This window comes from Strix uralensis, chromosome 4, assembly GCF_047716275.1.
Source record: "Strix uralensis isolate ZFMK-TIS-50842 chromosome 4, bStrUra1, whole genome shotgun sequence".
Lineage (NCBI taxonomy): Eukaryota > Metazoa > Chordata > Aves > Strigiformes > Strigidae > Strix > Strix uralensis.
This window is the reverse complement of record NC_133975.1, coordinates 128,659,551-128,684,781: the sequence shown is the minus strand read 5'-3', so window position 1 is coordinate 128,684,781 and position 25,231 is coordinate 128,659,551. Positions and strand designations below refer to the sequence as shown.

Here is a 25,231-nt window from a genome sequence, read left to right as displayed (position 1 = left end):
CCAGACCTGATGACCCACTGGAGTCACAGCAAATAGGTTTTCCTTTATAGTGAGCTCTTCCAGCTAAAGCGGTTGCTTTTTGGTCAAGATTGAACTCTGTCAGAAGAAAAGATAATTACAGCCGTGCGATACAGGTGTAAGAATAATTAATGACTTGAAAATGAGCAGGTTTTATTGGGACTGATGGCAGGCCCTGATCTTGCAAGGATTTAGGTGGATAGATCAGTCGTAAAGGCTCCATCTTGGACTGATGGGGGGATTTAGGGTGGCTGGGGCATGGCCAGAGGCAATGAGCTGAGCAGTCAGGACAGCTGGGTGAGATGCAGCACTTATGGCATCAGGCAGCAATTGCTCTTTGGGTATGAACAGCAGCATTTTGGGAGCCGTCATGTGTGTGGCTTGGGTGCCTGGTATGGGAACAGCAGCCTGGGAATGGAAGGAAAAGGGTTTCCCACTGGGATTTCCATTTTATTTTGCCAATGTGAAAGCTGAGACTGACTAGTGCTCGGAGGTGAGGACTGAGGAGCCTGCAGGGAACCTGCCAGAAGTCATGATTTAGGTCTGATCACTCTGCAAATATCTGTCACTGAGATGGGCACGGGGTTGTCTGGGTGTCTTTAGTTGTGCTGCTCATAGTTGGTCCTCTTTTAAACCTGATAGAATTGAACAGCACAGTCTTAAACCCTGTTTTGGGCTTTTCAGTGCTCTATTATAATGGTGAAATCCAGAAATGGAAGGCGAATGTAGTTTATAAATAATCAGCTTTTTCAGTGAGTTCTGAAACAGTGTCTATCAGTTCACTTTATTAGCTGGATTTTTAGCAGTACAAAGTGTGACCACCATCATCTCAGCTTAATTAAAAACGTATATACATTGTGACAGCATATGGATTATGTGGAGACTTGTATTAGCCTGACAGATTTTCATACTGATCACATACAGTGTCATGATTTAGACCGTTGGGGTTTTTTATGAGCTTTTATTCTTCTCGCATGAGTTTCCAGCGTCATTTCTGCTGACAGATGCTGCTTAGGACAGAGAGGTATTTTTATTCCCTTATACTTTGATTGGATCAAACGTCTTTTTCCATGTAGCTCAAGTTTCTGCAGTAGAGTTACTCCTAATTTACTACTTCGAGAAGAAAATTGTAGTCCTTTTTGTGACCTCCTTTAGCAGAAGTTGAGATTTTTTTGGCACATGTGCATGTGATCTACTAATTTCCACCTCCTACCAGTTGTAGGAATTCATGCTTGTAAATAGTATAAAAAATTTAATGCAAATAAAGAGAGACAGAGAGAAAATCCAGCATTTGGTCATCTATTTTTTTCCTAGCTGGAATCAGTGAGATGTTGAGACTTGCAAGGCCTTTGTTTCTGGCATTGATAAGGATCTTTCACGTTCTTATATAAAATGCTAAATTAACAATAATCAGCTTCCATGACTTACAGCCCTGCTAAGCACATAGCTTGCCTTTCTCTCAGGCCTTCTCTGAATCCACAGATCTGAAGGCTTTTTTCCCTGTGATCTGAGAAAGCAAAATTCCTGACAAAACTAATGACTTGGGGCTCCTGCGGCATTTTAAAACCTTTTCTTTTTCCCCATGAGTGGCTGCCTAATGTGATTGGGATTTCAGCGACTGTTTGCATTATTTCCTCCCTGCAGTTGGGGATATTCAGCATCATTAGCCTGGCTGGCTGATCCGCACAGCGGTAGCTCTCCAGTGAGTTTTTTCACCAGGTTTTTCAGTCCACATAATCTAGATAGTTTATTGCCTTACGTGTTGGGCAATGGTACACAACGTATAATTTAAAAACATTTTCAGGTCCTTATATCATGCCTTGTGCTGTGATGTTGTGGCAAACGTATTAGACAGGTGAAGGAGCAGAAATTTCTGAGCTGGTAGTAAGTGGCATGTTCTCAGCTGAGACCCCTTCAAAGCAAGCAGTGACCAGACAGCGGGGCAATTGCCTCCGAGTGCTGGAAGGTGGAGGAAAAGAAAAATCTGCTGTAGCTGTAGCAGCTGGATTTGCACTCTCTGCTCTTCCATTCCCGCTCAGCTGCCGGCAGGAGGGGCAGCCCTGGCTCTTGGCCCCAGCTTTTCTCTCCCTGTTGGCAGGACCCCCCACCCCATCCATGGGGCAATAAATCTGTCCCTTCTCCTGGGAAACAGTGATTTGGTTCTGCTGGAAAACTCAGCTGTGGACAAAAGCAATTAAACACTGGCAAAATCTGCTGCTGCTAAGCCCCGCCACAACCACTGCGGCTACTGAAATGGTTAATATAAATAAGATTTGGCCTGAAATTTGCACCTTGCAAGCGTAGAGTGCGGATGCTGCCTTTGGCTGGCTCATGTGCTGCTCTCATCAGCGTTCCTGCAAGAGCGGAGTGACTGGCCCGGACATGCTGAGCCAGGGAAGCTCTGGGATGAAGCAGCAAAATGCTGCCTCGCCAGCTGATGGTCAGTCCCGCGTTCAAAGTGGCCACCTCCTGCACATCCCAGTGGCCACCACCACCATCATGGCCTTGCCTCTGGGCCCGCTTAGCCTCACATGCAAAGGCACAGCTTCCGCTGGCCTTGTGCCTTTGTTTGCTCCAGATAGTTTGAAAATGCGGCAGTAGCCCGCAGCTGAGCGACACACGTGGCTGGCGAAGAGGGCAACGATGAGATCTTAGCGCAGCTCGATGCAAATGCTTCGCTGTGGAGCAGTTGATTTCTCAGAGATGCTTTGGGACAAATAAACAAATTGTTTGCTCTGAGCAACAGGGCCTGGAAGTTAAACCAGACTTTTCATTGCCAGAGGTCTGAAGAAATGGCAGGAGGGTGCATGCAAAGCCCTGGGGTGATGCCAGCCATCCCGCTTCGCAGCAATAACTCCCTTTTGCCAACTGCTTCCCCGTCACAGAGCGACCAGCCACTGTGGACACCGCAGCCAGGCTCGGGATCCTGGTCCTGACCAGCGCCGGCACTGACCTGCAGCCACTGTCCTTGTCACCGCTCCTGCTACCAAAAAAGGTGAATTTTCTTGTGCACAGGAGTTTGGTTTTTCCCATCAATGTTTGGGGCTCTGGAAACCTGAGAGTTAATGTCAGTCCCCCAGCGATGGAGCTGGATGGGTGCTGTCCCATGGCCCTCGGTGGCTTCTTTTGCTGTTTCATTGTCCCCAAGTAACTACATGGCAGAGCGTTGATTTTCATCCCCGTGGGTACCCACGGATCCGTGGTCAGCCGCTGATCTCATGCGCGAGCGGTTGAGATGTTTAAGGTGAAAGAAATCTGCCCTGCAAGCGCTTCGGGAAGGATCTATGTCAGAGGGAAGAAAAAGTCAGGGCTTTAAGAAGTCAGAGCTGAAAAAATCCAGTTAAGCTCCCCCTGATTGCAGATTGAACGAGCCCTGGGACGTCGCGTGCTGCGAGCAGGGCTGCTCCAGATCCAGGCAGTTTTAAGGCAATTAAGGGAAATTTAGGGGCAACCCATGTTTCTTGTCATAGGGGAGCTGTCCTGGTGTCCTTTGTGTCCCCGGGGAGGCCTTGGGGTGCGCTGGGCCTACTTGCCCCGGGCCCGTGGGGTCCCCACGACTGCCCACCCTGTCAGCACCCACAAAGGAGGTGGAGGGGGGTGCGGTGGGAGCCGGCTGGCCCTGGGGGGGGGTTAGTTAGGGAGAGTGGGGGGTTTGGGGGGGTGATCCTCGTGGGGGACACACACACTCCTGTTCATGGAGGGTCTGGGCAGTGGGATCCCTGTGTGGAGTAGGTCTGGTGGGGTGGGGTGGTCCCCACGCATGGGTGGGGAGATGCCGGGGGGGGGGGGGAGGTCTTTGGGGGGGGGGGGGGGGGTGATTCCCACGCTTGGTTGGGTGGGGTCTGGGTGGATGCCCTCGCCCGCGTGGGAAACCTGGGTGGGAGGATCCCTGTCCATGGGTGGGGTCTGGGTGGGGAGATCCCTGGGGAGCCCCGCGTGGTCTGGGTGGGTGATGAGGGATTCCCTGCGTGGAGGCGGCCCAGGGCGGGGGGGGAACCCCACTTCTAGGGGTATCCGGGGGGGGCTCCCCACCCTTGGGTGGGCTCTGGCAGGGGTGACCCCGTCCGTGGGACAGGCTGGGAGGGGGGGATCCCCACGGGGGGAGGCGGGCGGGGTGGGGAGGGGGGGGATGAGGCGGCGGCGCGCCTTTAACGGGGGGGGGGGGGGCGGGGGGGGCCGGCAGACGCGGCGGACGTGCGGAGCCGCCTCCTCCCGCCCTGCCTCCCTCCCTCCTTCCCTTCCTGCCCGCCAGCGCCGCGCAGGCACCGGCTCTGCCGCCGCTCCGTCCCCGCCGCTCCGCACGGCCCGGCCCGGCCCGGCAAACCTCACGGTGAGTCCCGGCCCGGGGAGCGCCCGGCCCACCCCCCCCTCCCCTCACCCCGGGGCTGGGCCGGGGCCTGCCCGCGGCCTGCCCGGCGAGGGGCGGCGGGCCTAGGCCTCGGCGTGGCCGGGCCGCGGGCGGGCGGGCGGCACCGGCAGGTGGGCGGCGGGGCGGAACCCGGCCCGGTCCTGGCAGCGCGGCCCCCGCTGCCCTCCCGGCGCCGGCCTGGGGTAGGGGGGGGGCTGAGGGTGAGGGGGCTGCGCCGCGGGGGTGCGGGGGAAAAGCCGCTCCCACCCGCGGCCGTGGGGCGGTGGGGTGGCTGCAGCCGCGGGGAGGCGCGGGGAGGGGTGTGCGGGGGGATCGGCGCCTCCCGAGCGCATCCCCCAGTCACCTTCCTCAAGTTAACAGAGAAAAACGGGTGGGGGGGGAGGGAAAAAAATGATGTATCGGTCGTCTCCCGTAGGTCTGCGTCGTTACCTGCCCCGCTGCCAGAGGCACGAACCTGTGAAGGGCGGCTGAGCAAAAATATACCCCCCCCAAATATGATTTATACGAATTTCCCGTGGCTTTCCGACCCCTGGATAAGGTTGAATGAACCCAATGCTGCGGCGCCCGGGTGGCCTCGCAAACTTTCACGAAGCATTGCGCTTCGCTGCTTAAAACAGACTGGCCCATTTTGTATTCCTGTAGCGGTGTTAACCACGCACCGTAAAATACACTTTCTCCCTCGTTCAGAGGTTTGTCAGGGCTATTTTATTTCTTAAAATTGCCTGTGCCCTTTAGTACAGCAGGGGTGTGGATTGCATGCAGCTGTGTTAACCCTGGAGGAGTTAATACTCACCCCTGCCTCTCCTCCTCTACTCACAGCTTACTCCTTTGCTGGAAGCCTTCCGCCGGTGTACTGGGGGTGGGGAGAAAAGTTAAGGTGTCAAAGCTACGTGTTTTGTACCCAACTAATTTCAGTTGATGAAGTATTTTTATGAAGTAGGGGGTTATTGAGAATAACGTTGTGTCGCATCTTTTCTGCATTAGGGAATGCCAAATGCTACTTTCTAGTGATGTGCCTACACCTGTGTGCTTTAGGTTTGTCAATTTATAATCTTTTTTTTTCTCAAAGGCTCTGCTGTGTATTTTGAGATCACTGTTAGAAAAACTCAAAAGAAGATAATTTTTTGCTTTGTGGAAGAGGAGCTCAGCTGATACTCTGCTGTAGTTATTTTCTGTTTAAAATTCTCTTTTTTTTTTTTTTTCTTCTTTGGTGTTTCCACTGCTGCCTCTGTCCAACAGCACACATGGTATTTAGCAGACGTAACTGACAAGTTCTATTTAACATCTCTTTACATATGACAAGGCAAAAATCCCTAGCTGGAGAGTCTGAGTTGATTGCTGCAAAAGTTAAAAGGGGATTCAGTTCCCATGTTCCACCTTCTTTCAAATATTTTTCTTCCCTGTTCTCTTGGTGGATTGCTAATGTCCTTCTGTTTGGTTTGGGCTGGAAGCGTTTCTCTGCCTTGTGGACCTCTTGCCTATAACTGCACTGTAATTTCTGTCTGCGAACAGGCTATGCAACTTGCTTTACCACATATTTTTTCTCTTGCCTCATATGCTGATGCTGCTTTCTGCATACTGTGATTAAAATAACTTTTGTGTGTAACTGCAGCAGGGAAAGGTTGGGGTTTGGATGGAAACACTAATTCTCTGTTAGTGTTATTACCAAATACCGTTTTTGTCAGATTTTTTTTCTACTCTCCCTTATCTAGCCAGTCTCAGGAAGATGCTTTCTGCTCTCAGAAGTAGCAGCAGTAGGATATGAAGAACACAATTAGTTTTTAATTTGATCCTTTATCCCTCACGGTCATAAAACCCTTATTAGGGATAACTTAGCGTGCTAGCTACTTTGTTTTTGAAACCCCTTAAAGGAAGGGGAAAGACTTGCTCAAGCCTGTAGAAAACTGTAGTGTCACTCGGTAACAGCTCTTTTTGCATCACCCGTGCTTACTTTTGGAGATTAGATGGTTATGGCTCAAAAATGTCTAATCATTGCTTGACTGTCGGTACTGTAAACCCAGGGTTAACAAAATCCCTCAGAAACGGAAATTCTCTGTGAATTTCAGAGGTGATGGGTATAGATTAAATAAGTTTTTGGCCGAGACCCTTAAGCATAAGGACATGGGGGGAGAGGACATGTGTTTTATTTTAAGCTTCAAACTTGGTTGCTCCTAATCCCTTCCCCCGCTGCTGCCAAGACACCCACCTCTCGCCATTGACTTTGCGAGAGCTTCAGCTCCCAAGTTTAGTTCCCTGATCATACCCCAGTTACGTGCCTGAGTAAATAGCATGAATGCCCCCTGTGCTGTCCTGGAGGGGTGGGGAAGAAGCAGAAGACAGGAGGGTAATTCTTCATTCCCACTATCTGCTCCAAAAGCCGTGGCAGAAGCGGGCTGGTAAGAAACCGAGAGCGGAAGAGAGCCCCTGATCAAGTTTAGTTTCCCCGTTTATAGCACCCATCCGTGCTGCGGATGCCTTTCGTAACGTAACTGCTTTTAGTGTGAAACTTGATCGGTTTAGTCTTTGCCCCTATCTCCGCGGAAGAGCTGTTGGAGAGCCTCCTCTGAGTCTTAGAGCAATTGCTGAATTTCCATCCTGACAGTGTTTATGGCCTGTTCGTATAATTTGTTTTTGTTCCAGCGTTGCCATTTGGTTTAAGCGGTTGTTTTCCCTCCCTGATGTAATTAGAGGGAGCAGTCCAATCCCCTCTTGACCACTTGTTTTGATAGGTTAAACAAGTCAAAGTCTTTAGGTCTTCTCCTGTTGTTCTCTTATCAATATTCGCATGATTTCCTTGTCACTGAAAACCTCTTGCCTTTTACCCATCAAAACCTTTTTAATATAAAGGGAATTTTATGCATCTGTGTTTAGCTCTTAAGCTTCCTGTTCTGTGCTGGTAAAGCAGCAGGATTGGACTATTTTTAAAAAAATGAATATTTTTGGGGGGCCTACTTGCTGCACTAAGCTCTCAAACTTTTTGACATTCCTCGGGCGATTGTTTTAGGCTAACGAGACAGGGAGTTGCTGGGCTAAATCTGTCCCAGACAAATCACTTCTTGTTAATGACTGTGCATAAACTATGGAGATGATAGATTGGAGAATTACCAGCTCATGACTCTCAGGAATCTGTTTCTCCTCTCACTGTTATACAAGATGTCCAAGCAAATAAAACATATGATGCCCTTTTAAAAAAAAAAAGTATTTATTTATGTTTTTAGAAATGTAATAGCTTCTTCCTGTTCGCATGCCTGAACTACAGCTGGTTGCAGGAGAGGGGGTACTTCTGAGCTCTGAAAACTTCCTATTTCTTGCCAGAATGGAGCCTTTAAAGTAATTTCTTACAGTGTGGGCTTGTTGGCACTTTTTCCAGGCTGATGCTTGTGGTCTCTAGTTTGGGAACACATCTGTGCCTGCTGGTCTGGGCACTGCCCAAAAGACTCGGATTCCTGCTTTTTTTGGCCCCCATGGCTTTTAGTGGTGGCTGTTATTTCCAGTGAGTTCCGAGCAGGAGCAGCAGCCCTCGCATTGATAAGCACCGTACGTTGATCTGGACTCTGCTGCTTCTTCCAATTGAAGAATTGGCCTTTAGCTGCTGGGGGCGGGGGTTGAAGAAGCAGAGTGGATCCAGCTGCTGCTCCGAGCAGGGAGACAGTACGCAGGCATCCGCAATTCCTGCCATTCCTCTGCCAGGGTTTGCTTTCCCCCCGCCACGTGAGAACTGAAGTAGCATCTGGGCCAGGTTTCCTGTGTTTGAACTTGTCCTCTCTTGGTCACTGCCATGACTGTGTGCAGGAGTGCTGCAGTCTAATTAGATTATACTGGAATGAATAAGTGAATCTTAACAAATGAGCTTATGGGGGCACTGTCAGGTCAGCTCAGTCCCTAAATATAGGTACTGGGCAGAGTGCAGGCTCGGTGCAGTATCTATCCATACAGTGAAATTAAATGGAGATCTGCTGGGAATGCATAAATTCTGCTGCCTTGCCATCTTGTCGGCCTGGATGCTCCAGTGTCTTGGTATGAGAAATGCCAAAATCCACTCAAATATGAGCATTCTGTAATTGGAGCTTGGTGGGGAGTTGGAAGGGGAAGTCATGGTTTTGGAAACTGTAATAATCTGAGGTGCTAAAGAATGCAAATCTCATGATCCTTTTTAATGCTTCCCATTTAACTAAAGGTGATACTTTTTTTTTAAGTAATTCTCTTAAGATACTGTTGAAAAAGGGGAAAAAAAATGGTTTCTGTTGCATGTACGCATGTGAAAACTGTGGAAAGCTGCTCTGACTCTCACAAATAAAGAATATTATGTCTTCTTGCAACTATATGATGCAAAGAAGTAGCCTGGGAGCTTCAAGCCTTGAATTTTGCTGTGCAATGTGTGGGGGATGGGAGGGAGGGGAGAGGGATAGCAACTGTAATGTTTGTGGGTTAATCAGAAGTAAAATAATGACTTTTATGTAGCTCTCCTCCTTGTTTTCTGCAGTGTTCTTTGTTTTTTGTTAGTGCTTTGTGGCTGCCCTGCTTATCAAAATTCACAGCTCTAAATTCCTGTTACTGAAGAGAAGTAGATGATGTTCCTTCCCCTTTTCTTCTCAAGAAGACTTATTTAGAAGAATAGCATTTTTTCTTTCTCAAATGAAACCTCATCTTTGCTTGTAGATCACTGAGGCTGCATTATAACTCGGAGAAAGTGTCTGTAAATTAGTAATGTGGGCAAGCTACTAATTTTCTTGTACTAATAAGCCTTATTATAAATAGCCTTGTCCTCCGCTAGCATTAACAGCTCCCTCCTGCTGCTGTCACTGTCAGGTGTGCAGGGTTTTCAGTGGTAGTAAAGTATGGAAAGCAGCACTCCTTTGCTCTTTCACATTGAGCACCCTCCCTCCCGACTGATCCTGCTGCCTGTGCTGCCCTGTCTGGATCTGCTCACAGCCAGGCAATCCTGCAAATCACTGTTCTGCTCGAGAGCAGCCGGTACATCGCTAACCACTCCCCTGCTGCAGGAAACGTCTTTAAGCTCTTTTATGCTGTAAAGTTGAGGAAATAGAGCAAAACTCCTGGTTTCCTTCAACTTGTAGTTGAATGACTGATTAAACATCGGGGAGGGCTTTTTCCGTCTCAGAAGAGTTGTGTTGATGTCCAGCAAAACACAAGTTCTCATTTTTGGATTGCACATATTATTGAATAGCAAACCTTCTCAGCCTGCCTGTCTCGTGTCCAGCTCGTTGAGCATGTGTTGAATGACCCAGGGAAAATGAAGCTTGAGTTCAGAATTACGTGGGTGTCGAAGGCTTTTAAAGCTTGGTATATTTATGCCCGTGATTCATGGCACTTCTAAAAACAATCCAGCTCTCATCCTGTGGAGGTGAAGTACCTTGGTCCAGCGTTGTCCAGTGTTGTTATCTTCGGTTTTGCTGTGTCACTGGCCAGAGCAATATAAATTGCACCTGAATTTTTTTTGGGCCCCTTATTCCTTTACTTCCAAATCCCACCCTGCAAGGGTTTCTTGTTGTGGAAATGCTGGTTTAATTCTGCTTTATGCTCTTCTGTACGGACCGAAGAGGGTATTTTATTTCAGGGATGTGACAAACTTTAGTACATCTCATTCCTGTTTGTGATGTGAAAAGGTGTCTTTTGTCTGCCTGCAACCTCACAGGAAGGAAGTTGTTGAGTCCAGGAGATAAAAGCACTGTCTCCTTTCCTGTGAGGGGGCAAGCTGCCTGCTCCTCAGCTCAGCAGCACTCTGCTCCCGTCCTGCTTGTAGTAGGACGGAGGGGAAAATTTTCATGGGAAAATGTGAGTGGACTCGTAATCTATTTGCAAGTGCGTAGCTGTCAAGGAAGATGATGACTAAGCTATTGCACAAGGTGCAGCTTTTTGGGGAGCATGCCAGGATTGGACCGGATTGTGACTGACTAATAAGAGAGCCTATAATATCAGTCAGCTGATAACTTTGTTACTGGTTTAATCTGACCACTGGCTATGACTACTTTTTTTTTTTCTCAGCCTATTTGCTGTGGGGTTTTAAGTTGAAAGGTCCGTACTTGGTGAGTACAAAGAAAAAAGTCCAATTTATTGGAGGAAGTGAATGGTTCCTGAGCCTCTGGTGGGGACTGCGGGGTGGCAGGAGTATTTAAAGCTGATGTCTTGCATTCGGCTCACATGAATGTCTCTCTGCTGAGCGCCTGCACTCTGCCCTGCAGCCAGGTTCTCACACAGGTATTGTCCACCTGCCTGGTAGGATGAAGGGCACTTATCCTCCCATTTAACAGGAGGGAAAGCTGAGGCCAAGCACCTGTGACTGAAAATGCCAAGGTGTCACCATCAGACCAGCTGCTGATGGTCCCATTTGTGACCTGGCCCCCAGGGCATGCTGCCCCGGCTTTGCTGTGCTGGCAGGTAATGGGGAAATCGCTCTTCTCTGGGGACTGAGGCTGTTCCCGCACGCGTCTTCCTTTCAGAGTCTCTGCTGTGGTGTGGGTGGGAGGCCAGGTCTGGTCCCAGAAAGCGATGTTTCTTCCTGCCTCCCAAACTGGTTTGAATCAGAAATAGCGTGGCCAGCAGGGACAGGGAAGGGATCCTACCTCTGTACTCGGCACTGGTGAGGCCGCACCTCGATTCCTGGGTTCAGTTTTGGGCCCCTCACTCCAAAAAGGCCATTGAATGACTCGAGCGTGTCCAGAGAAGGGCAGCGGAGCTGGTGCAGGGTCTGGAGCACAGGTCTGATGGGGAGCGGCTGAGGGAAGTGGGGGCGTTTAGTCTGGAGAAGAGGAGGCTGAGGGGAGACCTCATCGCCCTCTACAACTACCTGAAAGAGGGTGCAGAGAGGGGGGATGAGTCTCTTTAACCAAGGAACAAGTGCCAGGACAAGAGGGAATGGCCTCAAGCTGCGCCAGGGCAGGGTCAGACTGGCTCTTAGGAAGGATTTCTTTGCAGAAGGGGTTGTTGGGCGTTGGAATGGGCTGCCCAGGGCAGGGGGGGAGTCCCCATCCCTGGAGGGGTTGAAGAGTCGGGTTGACCCAGCGCTGAGGGATCTGGTGGAGTTGGGAACGGTCAGTGTGAGGTTCATGGTTGGACTGGAGGATCTTCAAGGTCTTTTCCAACCGAGATGATTCTGTGAAAGGCTGCCGTGATGATTAGTGCTCCTTTCTCCACAAAGTCATTGCTTATGTTGAGTGGGGCATCCCAGCTTGACTTTCATGTAAGCATTACCTTTTTCTTAATGCTGTGCTGTTCATGGACCTAAAGACAAGTATGTGAAACCAGTTGCAGCATCTCTTCTGCCCTTCTCCATTTCAGCTCCAGGTATTCCCGAGAGCAGCACCATGGCTACAGCAGATCATACCCAATGGATCTTTCACAGGGCATTTTCAAATCTGGGAAGTGATCCGAGTTTAGCGGTGCTGAGCTGGGAAGGGCCCTTTCCCCTGGGGCTAGGTGGGAACTTTTCTGCCTCCTTTAACTTGCTGTTCTCTGGAGAGACTCAGCCTGTCCTCTTGGACCAGGCAGCGTCTGCAGTGGGGTGTGGTGCTGGGAAGCTGGCAGAAAATGGAGTTTACGGGTGAATGCTGTATCCCGTGTCACACCTACTGACCTTTGCTTGTGTAAATACCTGTTGGCAGCATGTGTAGCTTCAGCTCTGATGGATTGATAAAGGACTGTGCTGCTTTTTCTCATTACGCTGCCTTGTTTTGTATTTACAGCAGCGGTGGTGGAGGTCCATCAAAGCTTCACTTCTCCACGTTCAAACTCTGACCAAGGAGGAGTTGTTTGTGCTAATGTTTGCTGAGAAGATGTCCTCACCAAACCCGTCCCAGCGTGGACAGTGAGAAGCATTGTCCAGAAGAGAGGCAGAGGTAGCATCTCAAAACCTTGGAAGCCACCAAGCTGCAGGGAGGATTTATGGAGGTTGGGTTAGGATTTTATTGGGTTCCCAGAGCTTTCCCACGGCAGTTCAGCAGGGGTACCGATAGTTCTCCCTTCCTACCTTCACCTAAGGTCACTTCCATATCTACAGCCTGTGCTACACTACTGCTAGGATTGGGTTGCGTGCTAAATTTAGTAAACCTCTTTACAGCTTAATGTGTGTGTGTGTATGTAAAAACAGATTTTTTTTTTTTTCAAGTGGCTTTTAATGGGTTACAGCCTAGTTCAAGATGCACAACAAAGCTAGACTTTCTCTGCACAGGTGGCAGTGCACCAAGCTAGTTGTGGGAGGAACAGGTACACTTCTCTGCCTTGGTGTACTTCAACACATGGATTCGGCGAGGTGCAGAGCGCCGTGGGTGGGAGGGAGGGTTGCAGAGGCACAATTAACGACTTGCGTAACATGCTCTGCAGTCTGAGGCATGTGAAAAGTGCTAGTGAAGGGGTTAGGTTTCAGAAGTTTTAAAGGCTTGTGAAAATTCTTGGTCAGATGTTTCCATTCCGAGCCTGCCTTTTCAGCCCCCCGCCCTCGATCTCCCAGTTTCTACCTTTTTTCCATGCTGTTTGTGTGTCAAAAGAAGAATTTCTTGGCTTCAGGTCTGGTGTACCTGTTTCTAAGTAGATTTCTTAATCCCTGCTCCCCATTACAGGCTACTGGAGTAATAGCTTGAGGTGTAACCAAAGTTGGAGGTAAGTAAGTTTAGATCTGTGTGGTTGCAGTGAAGTGTTTGTGTTTAATCCTCACATGCCAAAGGAGAAGCAGATTGTGGGACAGCAAAGCAAGGGGAGTGAAAACCCAGAGAAGCATGAGAGAAGTGACCTCAATTACTCTGCATTTCTGTTGCTGAGCATTTTTAGGCCTTTTTAACAACCTGGCATGTTCCTCGAGTTCAAATCAGTACTGTGCTGATCAGTAAAGCTGAGTGCGTTGGGGTGGGTGTGCGTGCATGTGTGATGAGGCCGTTTTTGGGGGAGAGCTCTGGGTTGTTGGGTTATTGACTTGAACTCAAAATTCTGAAAACAGTGAAATGCATATTTGAAGTCCCTTTAGGAAACTCTTACAAGCTTTATTCCTTATGGATGCAAGTGGAGAAAACCAGGAAACCCGCAGAGATGCACTTTGAACACATCTTTCGGATGGTTCTTGTGTGGTGGTGTCCAACTCCCGCCATTATGCTGTATCTGGGGTTACACGGTGGGCTGGATTGTGGAACTGGGACCAGTATGGCTAAGGAGCGTTGAGGGGTCTGCTGGGCTGCTGCTGCTCAGAGAAACATCAGCAAGCCTCAGCATCACTCATCTGGGGCATCAACAGCTACGTGAGGAAGGTGGTAAAAGAAAGCTCCTTCACTGCATGGCCCAGGTGTAAATCAAGTGTGTTAAGTCTGTGGGGGATTTGGAGCCTTCTCCCTGATACTGAGCTTAGTGTCCTGCTGTGGGTGTTTAAGAGAAGATGTGAATATTGCCTTGGAGTCTGACAAAATACTGTGCTGGTTCCTGAGTGCATGTGACTTTCTTAAGCTGCTTGCCTGGATCCTAAAGGGTCCATGTGCTGAGATGACACTAGCTGTGTATCGTTTATGTGTGAGTACCTTCAGCAGACTGCTAAATGAAGCGCAGAGAGGTTAACAAGGTGAAAAGAAACCTTATGGAGAGGAATGTGTGGTGCTACTGTTTAGGAGCACATATGCTCAATGTAGACGTTGAAAGGATGGTATCTTGGTGGAGCTATAGCTAGTGAGGTCCCTGTCGTAGTGCAGGAGGTGTTTTGGATGGATGATGAGGTGAGCTCTTAGTGCTGCCCTCTAAATGGGCTATGTGCAGTGTCTCGAAGGAGAGTGGAGGGGGAACCTTAACACTTCACCTTCTCAGTACAGAAACAACCACAGTTTGGCAGTAACTTCTTAAACTTCATCTTGTGCTTTTAAATTGAGTTAAAGGTTCCAGCTCATTATGCAATTTATACTTCAAAATACACTGGGGTGACTTGTACGGTGCCAGTGCTGTAGGGATTGCTTCTAAAGCTTCTTTGTTCCTTAACTGTTCTGAAACTTTATTTCTAAGACTATCAACAGCACCATGTTCTACAGCCTAAGATATACGGCTTGGATACAGAAGCGTTATCTTTATGCCTGTGTGACAATATACTTTAAGATAAATGTTGATGGACAGCTTTGTTATAGAGCAGTCAAAGTAACTCATATCTGCTGTGGAAGGCTTGGTGATGGGAGTCTGTTCAGCCTTCAGCTGGTGCTAATTTGTGCTGGAGCTGAAAGTCAAAATACCGGTGTTGTAGGAAGCTCATCATCATCGTAAGCTTCTGTGGTCTGAATTTAGTCCTGAATGTACCTCTGCACATTCCCTGTGTTCAAGGGTTTTATAAATACAGCATGAACATCATTTTAATCTGGCAAATGACTTGAAATTTAATGCCTAGTTGTAATAAAATCCAACCTTCTTTTGCAGGTGTCATTCCTAATGGGACTATGGATTAAAACTCATTGATTGCTACTAGCAAAAGAGTGATAGATGCCTCTAGCATCAGTTAAAACGTGTTCCCTGCAGCCCTAGGGCTCTGGTTCAGCTCTGTAGCTAAGTGGCAGGAGTGGTGAGGAGGAGGTGGCTGCTGCTGTATGGCCAGGCGAAATAAAATAATGGCAGCCGTGCTCTATACGGAGGCTGCAGAGTCACCATTACAGCACTGAGCACCTCCTTGGATTGATGACTGAGAGCCATTTTTCCAACTTGAAGTCAAAAAGCGTTCATGGCCTGTTAGTACCCATTTGTTCCTATGCCAGCATTGTCCTCTGGCTTGAACCCCACCCTGCAAGGTATGAGCTGGAGGAAGCTGATCTGTTGGGTTTGCTTGGGTGTAGTTCGGAGCAGTGGAGCTTTACCTGTACTGGGGAAGCGAGGGAAGCAAGTAATGCCTGCTCAAGCCTGGCTGTTTGGATTTTCTGATGTTTTTGTGTCTTTCTGAACCACGACTGTGGTATACAGTATTAAAAACAAAAATAGGCATGGTGATGCAGTGCTTACCCAGCTGTGTAGGCTGAAGAGGAGGCAATTCCAGCCTGGAGAGGCTCATAGTACTCACATATCCGAAGTCCTAGTTTGGTAGTTGTGCTGTGCATGATGATGACTCTATTTATGATGCCTCTGTCAACTTACAGGAACTTTGCCTTCTATATGTTGCATCTGCATTCCTCCTATTGTCTAGCCTAAACTGAAGTTGCCCTTTTAAAATCTCGGGGTTGAGAACTAATGGCATACCCCTGAGTTTTAAACTCCTGGCATCTTTGAAAGTTTATTACCACTCTGAGCTTTGGTTGTTTAACTGATGGATACTTTTTTCCACCTTTTTTTTTTTTCACTATTCTGTATGCGGTGGACAGGAAGAAAAATCTTCCCTGTTGATTTCATCTCCCTTTCCAGCTGAAGAATTATCAAAATTTAGCCTGGTAATGGGGTAGGGTGATCTTCTTTCAAATGCTGCTTTTTGATGCCCTCATTTAGCTAGGTCTGTGCCACATTTACAGTAATTTTGATGCAGCAATCACACTTTCTTTCCCTTTAGAGAAAACTGAAATCACTCAACTCCTTAGACATAATGTGTGCAGTATATAGTATCTTCAGGTAGTTACAAGAAATGACATGAAAGCATCTAGATCTGATATGATTCACAATCACTTAAGAGTTTTGATTTCCCTCTATGAATTAAAAACTCTCCTTTAACTTGCAGCCTGTTTCAAACTCAGGTCAATCTCATTTTCCTCTAGGAATTCAAACAGAGCATCCATCTGCTGTGGCTTCTCCTTTTGTCCATTGCTGTTGAACAATAGGATCGTTGAGTCACTGAGAGGTTAACGAAGCTTTTTTTTTTTTGTCAGTGGTCCAATCTCTTTGTATAGTTCTGTCAAACAGCACACTGAACAGAAATAATGGGAAAATCTTGTTGGTGGAATGAACGGGTTTGTCATTTTGCAATACCAGGGTAAAGACCTGCTTAAGCTTCAGGCTTCGAGCTGTGTACAGGGTGGCTGATTACAAATCCCTCTGCAAGAACATTAAATAGTAGTTTCTCTGTATCTTTTGCATTCAACAGTGTTGGAGCTAGAGGGATCTGAATGACTATGGTTGGTCCAGCGCTAGCTTCCCGTTTAGTATTTAAAATGGTTTTGTTACAACGAGTCTTTTGGGGTTTGGCATTAGAAAAAGGGTGAATTGTAGCCCTTAATTACGAAGTGCGGGAACAATTGCAGCCGGACAGACAGGCAGCGGTCCAGCTCCTCTCTTACCGAGCGAGCAGTGCTTTTGTGCTGTGCCATCCCACTGCACAAATGACCATAGCTGTTGCTAGATTGATTGGTTTTGATCTCTTTTAGGAAGGGGTTTGAAAGCTCTAATTTTGGCTTTATCACAGTAGTCCTTCAGGCTTCTGCCCTGTTTCTTTGAGCAAATCTGTTACCGTGGCTGCCCCAAAGAGCTTCCCATGGAGGCAGCTGGTGGGGGGAGAGTGGGATTAAAAACCAGCTATTAAATCCAGTTATATTGGGATGCCGGTGGCTTGGCTTGTGTAGGTGCAGTGGCAAAGTAGTTGTGAGGAAAGACTTGAAGGTGCAGTGTTTTGCTGGCAGCCTGGCCCCTTTGCATGTGCAGGCTTTGAGGAGTTTGGGGGAATTAAGCTCCTAAAGGTGCGGGATGGGGCTGTGCTCTGTGGCATGTGGGTGAGCTGTGACTTGCCGGATGCCACCTGGGGCAGGGAGAAACTTCCCCTCTCTCTTAGCCCGTGGGTGAGGGCATCCCTTGCTCAGCAGAGGTGGGTGGCTATAGGACTTGCCAGAGTGCCTGCTGGTGGCAGTGCTCCAAGAAACTCTCGCCTTTTCCCTCTGGAGAACCTCTCCAGGCTGGGTTTCTCCTGCAGTTCAAGGCAAAGTGCACCCGTTATCAGTGAGGCATTGCTGTTTGCCCCAGCTGTGCCTCCTTTCCAGGCATGTTGTTAGGCGAAGACATTGTCAGCCGGCTCACAAACCACACTTGCACCGTGGTGCGCTGTGCTTCCAGCAGAGCTCATGCTGGGAAATGGAAAATACAGAACTCCTCTTCAGGACACAACTTCACTTTTTTTTTTTTTTTTCTCTCCCCCTCCCAGGAGCCTCCATGGCTGCTGGCATACGTATGGCAGTGCCTTCTCCTGTTGGGAATGTTAAAAATACCCGCTACGATTTTCCCTTTCCACATACCGAAATATATTAATGTGCTGCTGCTTTGATTAGTCATTTCCTCTTCCTTTGTTCCTTTCGAAACAGGGTAAAGGACTGCGGGCGAATACTTCAGTAAAGTCTTGTATGGTTAAGAAGTCTGAAGCTAAATAGATTCTCCTGGGTTAATACCTGTCTTTGTTGGCAGACTTCTGTTCTCATCTGTTAAATACACATTTAAAAATAAGTCTGGATAAAGTCACTTTTATGGTGTTCATACTAAGAGTATCTTTGCTGCCTGATTTATTTTTGTAGGGGAAAGAAATTCTAATATGAACAAGGTTAATACTCCTACCATGAATTTTAATATGATCTTGCAGGAAACTTCGGTCATACATTGCTATAGGAAAATTTCAAAAGCCTCTCATTTATTTTGAGGTTTCGTTTCTTCCTGTGCCATCACCTCTGTGCACACATGCTCCCCCTTCTTTGAGATCCTGTGAGACCAGTGTAGGGGAAACTTGGTGAAAACACCAGTGTGACCCTGTTAGGCTGTACATGGCTCAGCTGTAAGATGGTTTTGGCAGTCTACGCACCATTGGGGTGCGGAGGTACAAAGGTTAATAAATTCAGTAATACAGATCTGCTTAAACACTGCACTGAGTGACTTGCTAACCTTTCAAGGCTGGGTATTTTTTGTTTCTCCATTGCTGCTGCTGCTTTGGTGAGAAATTTGGAGAAAAGCTTTTAGCACTGGGTGATCTGGAGACCCACAGAACAAGCAGTAGGTTTAAAACTTTCATGTGTGTCTGGAGAAATTCAAGTAAGTAGGCTAAAATGTTGTCTGACCAATATGGTTAAGGGCAAAGTTGAGTAGAAATTCGGAGAATCAAACGATAAATTAAGACAAACCTCTTCGTAGGTATGTGCAAACTTCAGAAATACGTCCCCTAAACAAAATGCCGCCCTCGTTAGCAATCTGTCATGGTTTTCCTGTCGTTCTGGCTCTAAGGACATCTGCTTTGCCCTGAATTTGAAGCAGAGGACAGCTTGTGCCTGCCCTGGGAGGTGAGGCATGGGTAGCGGTGCTGCTCCTGCCAGGCAGCCTGAGAAAAACCGGCGGTGGTGGGGCTCTGCGAGGCTCGCAAGGGAGGTAATTACCTCTTCTGGGATGCATAGGCAGATAATACACTTGAGTTTTTTCCCTAACTATTTGCAGCTCTTGTATATAAAAACCTGTTTTTTTTTTTTTTTTTTTAATGAGCATTAGCCTCCCAGTACTCAAATGCCATTCATACTTTCACAGCAATCTGCCAAGGCAAAAAAAAAAACCTGCTGGACTGAAGACCTTTTCTTTTGTTTGTCTCCTTATTTTACATCTATTTTTTAAAATATAAACAAGAATACATAATACAGGAGTGTATATTTAGATAGTTATATTTACCCTATACACTGGGAAAGGGAAAAGGTTTCATTCCAGCTGTTTTTTCTTTGCAGATTGCTGTGAAAGTATGAGAGGAATTTGAGTCCTGAGAAGCTACTGCTCGTACCTGCTTTCCTTTATCCTTCCGTGCTTGCAGAGACTCAATTTGATGTAAAGAGGTGAAAGGGTTGTAGCAGCCCCAAATTTCTCAAGAGATGATCTTCAGATTTTTTTATTTGGAATTTGAGGCTCTGTCTCATTTGTGACCAGAGGGGAGTCAACTGTGTAATTGCTGTGGGTGCTGTATAGCTTGTTTTAATTGAGTTAAAGTACTAGAGCATGGCAGGGGTAGGTGCAGAAGTCTCAGAATAAATACACTTATGCTAGTGCAACTTATTCCTCTGTCAGAAAAGGATTAAGCTGTGTTGGAGTAAGATGGCCTGATACCCTCAGAGCTGAGTCCCTTTGCCTGGCCTTGTTTTGGCAGAGCCAGCTTTGGGAACGACGCTGCATGCGGTTATGACAGCAGATGGAGCAGGGGATGAGATGGTTGACGGGCAGCTTTGTGACCCCAGCCAAAAGACGTGCAAACAGTTGTGCTGGTAATGAAAAAACCCTGTCTCCTAGGAAAGGGTGCTGTGCTAGCTGGAAGAGCCATGGCAAAACCCTGAGCAAACCCAGCCGGGCTGTACAGCGCTCAGCATCGGAGCTATAGTATCATATCTGCTCCTGGCTTCAGGGGATGGTAGCTGTGCTCTCGGGCTTTCTATGGATCCGAGGTGAAGATTATACTGTGAATATATATTTATACAATAGACCACAACAGATGTCAAAAAGCCTTTGTTGAGGTGCATAGTGGCTTTAAACTTGTGTAAATGGCTTTTGTGTGTGGTAAACCCGAGCTGCTATGGACTGTCACATCAACTTGGCTTGTACAAACCTCTGTTAACTTTCCAGACAGCTAATCGGAATAACAAAACAGACATGGCTTGATTCGTCTCTCCCATCCAGGTGCTGGGCACAAACAGATTTCAGGTGTGGTTGTGTGTGTTTAATGCTTCTGCCTGGCTGACTCAAGAGTCCTGGCTTAAATCCGTACCTGGCTCTTGCTGCTGGATGGGTTTGTGTTGCAGGAGACCCCTTAGATACTTGAAAACTATGTGACGTGTGGAACTGCTGCTCAGACTGATAATCTAAACTCAGCTTTGGCCATTAATCTGCAAGCTTTGTCTCTTATTTTTAGTATGTAATCCTGCATTAATATGGCCTTGGCAAAAACCCAAATTCTAGCATTGCCTGCAAAGCCAGAACTAAGGAGTTAATCGATGTTGGGTTTATTGAAAAGTATTGTTATACCTTGAGCAAACCTGTGAGCGCCATGCGTTGCAGTGCAGCTGGGCAGTGCAGTGGTGAGAACAGGGAAGGTTGTTTTTAATCGAGTTGGTATGTTGAGACTATTAGAAATGTAAACTTAATTCTTTTCTAGAACATGGCTAAAAGATACAACTGCCTTGCTGGCTGGGTTTGGCTTGTATCTGGCAGCTTTGGAGAAGTGAGACTTTGCTGCCCATCTTGCAGAGGCAGTGCCTCCCTGAGCGGCTGTACTGACATCTTGCCTTGCCTTAACATCAGCAGAGTTGTTCATGCTGGTGTATTCGTATGGCTATTTGTGCAGTGTTTTTTGTTGTTGAACTCTGCCTTCTGATGTAACACACAAGATGGATAGTACCGATGTAATGGGGGATCTTCTGGCTGTTTGGAGCTGCTGTGTGAGCGAGTGACCTTGGCTGTTATCGCTGCCCGCTTGGGATGCGAGCAAAACCACAAGCTGAGAAAATCAGTGTCTGTGTTCAACCTTTAGTTTAGATTTTGCTGCTCTTTGGTCCTTTGTGAGAAAATGTGTTGGGCAATTTTTTTCCTTTATATTTGAGAAGTATCATTTCCCAGTTCCCCGTGAACAGAAGTGAGTGTGAAGAATAAATGTCAGATCTGGTCTCTGCTTGCAAGGAGAGCAGGGAAAGGGGAAACGCTTACCCAAAAGACTGCGAGCTTGCTGCTCGGTTGTTTAAATGCCTCTCAAGTAGTTCGTGGTGGTGTAGGCAGAGCGTGTCTGTACACGAGCGCGTGAAGGAAGGAGCTGGGGAAGCCTCAGGGACTCCCTGGAAAATAGCGATGGGAAGATGCAGACTTGCTGAGTAATGCTGAGAGCCCTCTTCAGGCACAGTCCTCCCCAGCCGTCTCCTGCTGGAAGAAGAAAACCTTTGATTCTTTACAGGCACTCTGGAAGAAGGTAGTGTGAAGATAATTTGTTATCTTCTGACTTTGGAGGTAATGGGGGGTGTGCGTGTGTTAGAAGTTAGTGATTTTAAGGGAAAATCTGCAGTTTCTGGGGTCTGGTGGGGCCAAGGATGCTTTCCTCTGGCCCTGATGGGTGCCAGCTTTTATCCCAAGTAACATCGCCCCACAAATACTGCAAGAAATGTTTTGGTTTTCTAGGACTTTTCAGTCCTGAATAATACGGAATCATAGAATTATTTAGGTTGGAAAAGACCTTTAAGATCATTGAGTCCAGCCATTAACCAAACACTGCCAAGTCCACCACTAAACCATGTCCCTAAGTGCCACGTCTACGCGTCCTTTAAATACCTCCAGGGATGGTGACTCCACTGCTGCCCTGAGCAGCCTGTTCCAGTGCTTGATAACCCTTTTGGGGAATAAATCTTTCCTAATATCCAATCTAAACCTCCCTAGGTGCAACCTGAGGCAATTTCTTCTTCTTCTATCGCTTGTTACTTGGGAGAAGAGACTGACCTCCAGCTCACCACAGCCTCCTTTCAGGGAGTTGTAGAGAGCGATAAGGTCTCCCCCTCAGCCTCCTTTTCTCCAGGATAAACACCCCCAGTTCCCTCAGCTGCTCCTCACAAGACTTCTTCTCTAGACCCTTCACCAGCTTTGTTGCCCTTCTCTGGACACGCTCCAGCCCCTCAATGTCTTTCTTATAGTGAGGAGCCCAAAACTGAACATGGTATTCGAGGTGCAGCCTCACCAGTGCCAAGTGTGGGGGGACAATCACTGCCCTAGTCCTGCTGGCACACGATTTCTGATACTGGTGTCTTCATCCTCATGCTTTGGTGAACCCCATGGGTTTCTGGTGTGACAGGGTCTGTGTGGTTTCGGAATATTCAGTAAGCTGCTGGGCAGGAGGGCAGAGTGTGGTTTTCCAGCCTGTTCCTTGCTCTGTGCCAACAACGGGCGTGCGTGCTTTTATCCCTGGATAAATGCGAGGTGGCTCGTTCCACTTTCACTGATGCTAATTCCAACTCTGGGCTTTATCCCACAGCCCAGGTGGTTTCAGGGCGTCAGCTGCTGCGTGGTGAATCCCTACCTTGCCTTATCTTGTCTGAACTTGCCTGGATGGCTGGGCTGCGGTGGAAACCTCCCGCATGCTCCTGGCAAACCCTTGCGGGAGGTACCTGGGCGCTCACCGCTGCTGGTGCTTGAGCAAGAGTGAGGTCATCTGCCAGCTAGCAGTGACAACGTCACGTAGCTGTATCGTGCCTGGCTTGCTCTGAGCACCGCTGCTGCATTTTGTCAGGTGTTAGCTCTAAAGCTCTATTAAAAAAACCTGAAAGTAAAGGCTTTTGTTGAAGCAAAGCTACTCTTTTCTGGAATTTAATAAATAGTGTGTCTGTGTTAACTAACATCAAGCAACTGAGAGCAGCAGAGCCCAACAGATGGTACAAACAGTGGCATGTTTGGAATGGAAAATATTTACCTAGAGGGTATTTGAAGCACTGAGATTGTGCTCTGCAAATGGCTTAATTGTGTCAGCGTAATCAAGTGAAGAGCAAGATTTATTGACAAGTCTCGTTCTCCTCTTGCTGTTAGGAGTTTGTAGGGGGTGTCAAGCACTGTTGAGCTTCACTTGAACAGGTCTTCTTCCCAGAGAAAAGTAACTTTAGTACATGAGCGGCTCAGTCTGTAATTTCGAGTGTCTACAGCTTTCTTCTGTTGCTGCACAAATGATGCTGTCAGGGCAAGTATTTGAATGAAAAAAACTTGGAGCTTGAACTGATGTTTATTATGCTTCCTCCCCCCAGTCTTAGTTTTGAGAGGACTTCTGTAAACAGAGCATGGAAATATTGCTATAAAAGTTTAAATACAAAAAAAGTAGGTTAAATTTTGCCATTGGATTCAAAACTGGCAGGGCCATTTAGACCTTCAGCTTTTCTAGGTGGTGGGTGCTTTGTGCATGCCTCTGCCTTGTACAGTTTAAAAAGTGCCAAGTGAGAAGAGTGTGTGTGATCTTACTGGAAGCTGTGCCTTTTTTCCTTACATAGATGGCAGGTGAGATTTATATGTAGTATCTTATTTTCCTGTCTTAAAACCAGTGTTCAGGTGTAGTCGCCTCCTTGCTGGTGTTCACCAGGCAGTGTGAGGCAGCTCTGCTGTCCTTCGTGTCTCATCTTGGGGCCTGAAGAACATGTTTTTTCAGTGACGTGTAAGGCTGCTTAAAAAACCTAAACTAAGCCAACCTAAATTCTAACTCTGCAGTTTTTTCTTTAGCAATGCTGATGTTCAATGAACTGCCTTTAGGTTTTTGTGGCAGCCCGCCTTCCTAGAGCTTGAGCCCCTCAGTGCTTTAGTTAATTAATGCTTGTGAAAAGTCACAGAGAGCTAGTTGTTCCCACTATGGATGAGGAGTAGGCACGGCGTGGCTAAACGCGTTGTTTCATTTTATATTTTACCTGTGGCAGATCTGGGTTGCCTTGTCTAGCCCTAAGTTGCTGGGCATCCTCTGCCAAAAGCTCTGGGGGAAGATGAGCGATGAGCTTGGGAGTGAAGCAGTTTTCAAGAGGTTCCTCTTTGCAGCTGGCTGATGTGGCATGTGTTGGTAACTGTGTGTAGAATAAGGAAAAAATACTGTTATCTGAGGGATTTCTTGGATACAGATACTCATCGGAGACTTCTTGCTGTGTTTCTAGTGACTGTTCAATGTGAGGGCTTTCTCTTAGTCCGCTTGCCAGCTTGAGAAAATCCTGGGGAAAATAAATCAATTAAAGAAGCTGTTGCCTTAGCTAAATCATATGTGGTATCTCTTAAACTACTGAGTATTTTTTTAAAACAAATACCTTAGGTACCTCTGTTTTCTCCTCTTCAATGTTAGTTTTTCAAAGAGGCACAAATCCCTGGAGATTATGTACATCTTGGGACCCAGGCATTTACAGAAGCTGTGTTTCTAACGTGCTGGGGCTAAGCTATGAGTGACTCATTAGCCAGATGGAGCTATAATTTATTTTTGTCTTTTCAAGTAAGCTAATCCCCTGGACCTAAACTGAATGAATGTCCTGTGAAATGTGGTATCTGTGCAGGGTGAAACTTGAGATTTAAGTACAAAAAGCGAAGGGTGTGTTACAAAATCCAGGACAGTGTTAACTAGCAGAGGAAGTCAGGTGCAGGCAATAATACTGTGCTGGAGTTCAGAAATATTATTTTCTGTGGCATGGGCTCTGTTTAGGGGAACGAAAGTGCAATTCTTTTGTTAAACGCAGGATGGGAACAGTAACCGAGGCTGCGTGCAGGCTGGGACAGATGCGGTTTGTTCCCCTTTTTCTGAATGACTCAAGAGATATTGCGAGTTCTTGAATTTACGAATGAGATAGGAGCGTGTCTGCAAGTGGAGAGCCTGGCGTGGGCACTGGGCAGCCAGGCTTTAAAAAGTGTGCCTGATAAATATCAGGTTAAATATCAAATACAGATGAAAGGTGAGTATATAACCAAATACCTTGGAAATTTAAAGATAGCTAAAGTTGCTGTGCCTCTTGCTGGCAGTAGTAAGGGGATGTGTATGTGCAATTTCTACCAAGTGTGCCTTGCCTGGGGATGGCAGCTTTGTGGGGGTAGAGAGGTGATGCAGCTACCCCAGAAAGTTGTCCTAGGGAGGGCTGGGGGTCATAAAAGTCCCCTTGCATCACTTCTAGAGGGGAGAAATAATATTTTTGTGCAGTGTCTCATGTTTCCGTAGCTAACAGGAATGGTAAAACTAAATCCTGAGGAGCAGTTAAGCTGACAGGTGAAGGTGTTTTAATGTAGGATTTTCTTTTTTTCTGGTTTAATGAAAGGAGCTTCTCTGTCCCGTTTCTTTTTGTATGGCATAGAATTTTTTCCCTATAAATTGATCAGCCAACTCCATATAAACAGAAGCAATGTAATGCGGAAGTATAAATGGGAACGGAGAAACTTTTTTAGTAGTTGTAGATTGTCGGAGGACAAGTGGAACTGTGTGAGCCAAAA

The 25,231-nt window shown here is 47.2% G+C and overlaps 1 protein-coding gene across 13 annotated transcripts in view; it reads left to right on the top strand.

The window, feature by feature from the left end:
• Nucleotides 1-4,252: 4,252 nt before the first annotated feature.
• The window catches only part of KTN1 (kinectin 1), a 78,907-nt gene continuing 57,928 nt past the window's right edge, over nucleotides 4,253-25,231 (top strand). For 12 of the 13 annotated variants that reach the window (XM_074869131.1, XM_074869128.1, XM_074869127.1 and 9 more), the window contains exons 1-2: nucleotides 4,253-4,348; nucleotides 12,091-12,243. The gene's annotated coding sequence lies outside the window, so the exon portion shown is untranslated. The remainder of the gene's footprint in view (nucleotides 4,349-12,090; nucleotides 12,244-25,231) is intronic. The other variant, XM_074869126.1, reaches the window with a different exon arrangement.